The sequence below is a fragment of the Chrysochloris asiatica genome, unplaced genomic scaffold (genome assembly GCF_000296735.1).
Source record: "Chrysochloris asiatica unplaced genomic scaffold, ChrAsi1.0 scaffold00135, whole genome shotgun sequence".
Classification (NCBI taxonomy): Eukaryota; Metazoa; Chordata; class Mammalia; order Afrosoricida; family Chrysochloridae; genus Chrysochloris; species Chrysochloris asiatica.
In genome coordinates this window covers 7,605,315-7,611,685 of record NW_006408653.1, presented here as the reverse complement: position 1 = coordinate 7,611,685, position 6,371 = coordinate 7,605,315, and positions in this window count along the sequence as shown.

Below are 6,371 nucleotides of genomic sequence, written 5' to 3'. Positions count from 1 at the left end.
GAGCTGAGGTCTTGGGACCATCAATAGAGAAAAGTGGAGAGCAGGACCCTACCCAGAGAAGCAGTGATGCCTGAGATGGAGGCAGAGATGATGATGTGGAGAGATGGAGCAGTTGGGGACTTTAGACACAGAGAGGGAGAGAGGCTGTGTGCTGATGAAGGGGGTGGGGCATGGCAGGTTTGTAGTATATACCCTTTGGTTGGCTGATGATGCATGGAAATGATGTAACCATGGCAATGAAATGATATACAGTAAGATGAATGTAAAATGAATATTCTCCCATGTAAACTATCATATAATTCACAGTAAAACATTAAAAAAAAGAAATAAAGTTAAATTTTATTTATTTATTTTATAATCAGCAAGACTATCTCATAGGTGATGTCTGGTGTCTCCGCTGGGGGCATGTATTACTTGACTGCCCTCCTATTTATAATGTTAGCAGTTGTTGACAATCTTTAATGGATGAAAAATACTGATATTCCAATCATATAATTTCTTCTTTATTTTTTAGTAAGGATACTTACATAGTACAACACTTTATCATCTTTTTATTAAGTTGCTACAATATACCAGGCATTTTACATTTAATATTTCATAGCACAAAGTGCTGATAATTCATCATCTCTTTTCCTGTAAAATTTATTTTTTCTTTGGTTGAGCTATTTCCCCTTCTCTTTTTCCATTCTTTTCTCCTCTCAGTATTTTCTTTTTACCCTATGGATTTGTTTCTGCAAAACCAGCATTACATCAGTAATCACCAGTAGATCATAAGCAGAGATGGAGGCTCTGGATATACAGAAACAAAATTTGAATAAAGTGTTCTTTTAAGTTCTTTTCTTATTTTGACTGTAGCTGAAAATGTGGGCTGTTCTCAGCAGCACCTGCCACTTGCAGCTGGATTTACTGGACATGTACCAGATCTGGTCAGATTTTACCGGAATCCCTGAGATTTGGAGGATAAAGCTCACTTTGGAATTTATATACTCAATTTTACTTTTTGGAGTGACTCATTGTTTTGAGCTGAGGAATGAAGGTTTGTGAGTAGACAACTAAGCCGATTATTTTTCAAATGGTTTAAATCAATGTTTTTGCTGATATTTATATAATACAAGATAATATCCAACTCTCAGTTCGAGTCTGCTATGATTCTCACAAATTCTGCTCATGATCCACAGGACAGTCACTGTGAGATGAATAGGTGAGACCAGATGTTAATAGGGAAGGATCTTTATAAGACAACTGTCCTTTCAAAGTTTCATAAGCTGAGAGAATTAACACAGTTCAACTAGTCTCAGAGGAATCAGTCTGCTCGTGGTGTGGCTGAAAGTAGGCAGTTTAGAGAAACAACAACTGAGAAGGGGTCAACAGGTAGACTTGGGTTTACATCTTGCTTGGTCACTACTAGCAAATTCTTGAATTTGACAAAATTTGAATTTGTCTGAACCTCAGCTTTTTCATTTGTCAAATGGCAAGTGATCTGCTTACGTGGTTCCTCATCACAACCCTAATGTTGTTATGAAAGTTAAATTAGATAATTCCAGTAGCTTGAAAGCCATCATGCTCTATTCAATGAAGAATGTTTCCATCAATATTTATTTCTGTTAATTGTGCAAAACAGCAAAGTTAAGAAAAAGAAGCAAAAACGATTTTCATCTCATTTGCATGATGGTATCAACTCATAATGACCTTGCATAGGGTTTCCAAGGCAGTAAATCTTTACAGGAATAGAATGACTCATCTTTTTCCTGTGAGGGTCTGGTAGTTTTGAACTGCAGACCTTGAGGTGAGCAGCTGACTTGTAATGACTACACTTGTGGACTTTCTTCATTTGCATAACACTTCATATTTATTTTTGCATATTATTTCTGGTCATCATGCACATACCAAATTTTTTATACATTTGAAGTCATTACCATGGTATAATCCCATTTTATATTTTGCTTCTGTAGTTTACTATTTTATTATTAATATGGTCCTGAGTTGCTACATTATCTTTATAATTATGGCTCATTAATTATAACAATGCTTGAACACTTAAGTGATTTCAAATTTATACACGAAGCTGCCACAAACATATTTGTGCATACAGCTTTTTGTCATGTCCTGAATTATTTCCTTAGGATTAATTCCCAGAAGTGTGATGACTAGGGTGAAAATATATGGGCTTTTTATGACTCTTAATAGATTTTACCATATTGCTTTTCAAAGGCTAGTAACAATGAACCTGACACCAGCAATGAATGTGTGCCATTTGAAACGATTATTTCAAATCATTTATTCACTAGCCACATGTGAGGGCATATCCCAGGACCCCTGTCTGCCAGAACCTTGATTTCTGACTCATTCATTCATAACAATTAAGTAAGCAAAGTAAGAAGAATCACTGTGTACTCTGACTGAATGAAGGGTTCTGTTAAGGATCCTGTAAGAGTCAATGGATTTTTTTGTTGTATGTGATGTTTGTTGATCTGTATGATTTTATAGAATTGGTGATTGTTTTGTAATTTTCCTAGAATATCTGGAGAACTTTAATATTAACATTGAGTGTCCAGTAAATTCTGCATCATTGATGATATTTTATAAAAACATATACAAGGAATTGAATTCTTCTCTGATGCTGGATATCAGAAATTTATCTTTTTATACTAATCAAGTTTTTTTGTTTTTTTTTTTGTTTCTGTTTTGTGTATGATTATATAAGCTAAATTTCAGAGGAATGACTAAAGACTGAGTGGATATGAAAATGTATAATTTCAAGCTATGGAATTATGAAAATGTCGTCTCTTCATTTGACCTTTTCAGAGCTCTTTCATGTGGTTTTCTTATTTGGGTCTCATAAAAATTTCCTAAGGTAGACTGAGCCAACTTGGCTTGTCTGATGGAGAGACTCAGGTACAAAGTCTGGCCTAAAATTTTATCTCTTCTAAGAACTAGCTCAATTTCTTATTTCAACTCTTGGTTCTTCTCAACCAACGGTTTCATTTTTTTTGCTACATTTTTATATTGCTGTTGTTAAGTGCCCTTGAGTCAGTTCTAACTCATAGTGACCTTATATAGGGTTTCTGAGGAGCAGATGGTAAGTTTGAACCACAGACTTTGAGATTCAAACTAACCTCACAGGTCAGTGCTTATCCTACAGCTCTATACCAGTATGCTTTCATATTATTACATCTAAAAAAACCCATAGGTGCTTATATAGAAATAGTTCATCTTTTATAATGTCATTTTTTGCAGAATGGTGTTGGATTTTTCTTTATAAGAAGCTCTTGGGGTGCAGGGGTTAAAGTGTTCAACTGCAAACTAAAAGGTTGGCAGTTCAAACCCACTAGTCATCCTGAGTGAGAAAGATACAGCAATCTGCTTCCCTCAAGATTAACAGCCTTGGAAACCCTTTGGGGGCAGTTCTACTGTCTTATAGAGTCACTATAAGTTGCAACTGACTTGTTGACAGAGGGATTGTTCCTTTACAATAATGGTGGGATGAAGGGGCTTCTTTAAAGGATGTAATTTCACTAGCAGTCCTACGCTGAGTGGCTTGTATATCTTGCTGTTTTAATCCTTACCACAACTCTGTGAAGTAGTAGGTATTACAACTCATCGTGATACATGAGAGGAGCCCTGGTGTGGTGCTGTAGGATCAGCACTGAACTGCTAAGTGCAAGATCAGCATTTCAAACCTATAACTGCTCCTCGGAAACCCTATACAGGGTTTTGATGAGTTGGAACCAAATCGATAGCACTTAATAACAGCAAAATGGTGCAGGGGAGGAAATTGTTAGGAATGTTTCCAAATCCATAGAGCTAGTCTGGTGGCAGAGTTAGGACTTAAACCCAAATTCATCTTTATCTGAATCAAGTGAATTGTCACGTGCACCATACAACTTTTCTCAAACAGTAGTCTAGGCTATTTTTCAAATAGTAGTTGTTGTTGTTGTTAAGTACCGTAGAGTCGGTTCTGACTCATAGTGACAATGCACAGGGTTTCCGAGGCTGTAAATCTTTACGGAGCTGAAAGCCTCATCTTTCTCCTGCGGAACAGCTGGTAGTTTCGAACTGCCGACCTTGAGGTTAGCAGCCCCATTCGTGACCACTACGTACTATAACATATATTGATTTTTCTTATAAAAATCTCTCTCTACCAAACAGCATTTGGAAATAAAGAAGATTCTATTTTAGCAATATCAGGTTATATCTTTTCATTTAAAGCACTTAATCTAAGATCTTATAAATGTTGTTGTTGTTTTTAAGTGCCGTGGAGTCGATTCCGACCCATGGTGACCCTGTATAGGGTTTCCAAGGAGTAGCTGGTGAGCTTGAACCATTGACCTTGCATTTCAAATGACTTGGCAGTCCGACACATTATTCCGCAGCGCCACACCAGGACTCCTTAGATATTATAAAGTGTCGTTGTTGTGAGGTGCTGTGGAGTTGATTCCGACTCATAGCGACCCTGTACAGGGTTCCTGAGGCTGTAAATCTTCATGGGAGCAGAAAGCCTCATCTTTATCCTGAGGAACAGCTAGTAGTTTCGAACTGTTGACCTTGGGGTTCCAGCCCGATTCATAATCAATATGCTAATATCTATAACATCTAAATATGCTAATATTTAGATATTATAAACACTTAACTGTTGTCCCAAAGATGAAAACATGTTCAAGCCTTTTAGTTAGCAATTTCTTGCCTCCTACCAAACAGTGACCTGGTGTGGCGCTGTGGGTTAATGCGCCAAACTATAAAGCTATTTGAACTGTAATGTTGGCGGTTCAAGCTCACCAGCTGCTCCTCAGAAACTCTATGCACGGTTGCTATGGCAGCACTTAGCAACAACAATCAAAGGCTAGCTTTTTATTATTATTATTTTTTTTAAGCTTAAATGTTTAACTAATTGCATCTTATCTGGTTTATGTACTCTCTGGTTTCCAGCCTTGTACTTATTTGTTCTCTTGGGACGAAAGCAAACACAACAAAAAGAAATCAAGCAGTGACTCGGTACAGTAGCTAATAGTGCATCTTAAATCAACACAGCCAATGTAACTTGTACTGATTCAAGTAATTATTTTTGTCTGTAGCCTGTCACATTGTCTCTACTACCAACACTTCCTTCTGCTTAGACAGGACACAGTGGGAGGGCCAGATGCTTATTGGTAGAGAGCTCATCTTTGGCTTACAAAAAGAAGATGCAATTTACAGTCTTGTCTATTAGACCTCCGGTGTCACACCCTTCCTTTTGAGTACATTAAAGTGGCAGCAGAAAGCATTCCTCCAGCCAGACACTACAGAGCAACTTAGCAGCCGCCCCCCACAGTTGGAGTTGACATTAGGTTACCATTCGGCAATTTTTTTTTTTCTTTTCTTTATGACATACCTATTTACAGGAAAGTTGGGACAAGGTCAGGGAAAGTGCGTAATTGTTATCAGCTTTGCCGAGGCCACACCTGAATGAAAAGTTTGGTGCTGTTTAACAAGATTGAACTTGCGAGTTATTTGGAACTTAGAGCAGCAAACTTCACTGTAGAAATGAGACAGCCTCATGGAGTTGTTTTAATGGAGACCAAACCCCAGGGAATCCTTTAGGTTGGTGCCACCAGGGCTGTAGAGGTGACTCTTCCTGTCACAGCCCCTCCCCCTCCCCCAGCCACAGATCTCCCTTCATACCACACCACAGAAAAGACTCTTCAGTAATGCTTATTATCAATTTTAATCATAGAATGTTGCTGTTATTAAGTGCTGTGGAGTAGGCACTTTGTTGGGTTTCCGAGGTTGTCAATCTCTGCAGCAGCAGAAAGGATCTTTTTCCTGCGGAGTGATTGGTGGACTCAAACCTTGAAACTTGCAGTTCACAGTCCAATGCTTATCCTACAGAGCCACAGCATTCCCGAAGTCATAGGCTAATGTGTGATAAATATAACTGTATATTGCTTAAGTGTAATATTTCTTAGACTACTTGAATATTAACAATTTTTTTTAGTTAAATTTTCTACATTGAATTACAACATTGTTAGATACAACATTATTACTAACTGAAGTGCAGTCTTTAAAAAAAAAAATTCCTCCTTTTCCTTTAATCAGGAGCTCTGGTGGTTCTATGAGTTCAGTGTTGGGCTGTTAACCTCAAGGTCAATGGTTCAAACCCACCAGCTGCTTCTTGGGAGAAAGATGAGGCTGTTTTCTCCTGTAAAGATTTCGTCTTGGAAACCCAAAGCATCAGTTCTACTCTGTCCTTTGGGGTTGCTATGAGTCAGAATCTACTTGATGGCAATGGATTTGATTATTTTGTTTCCTTTAATAACTACTTCATTATCAAAAAAGTTATTGCTAGAGTTTCATAAATACTAATTACCACATGCTGTAGCTAAAACACCCCAAAA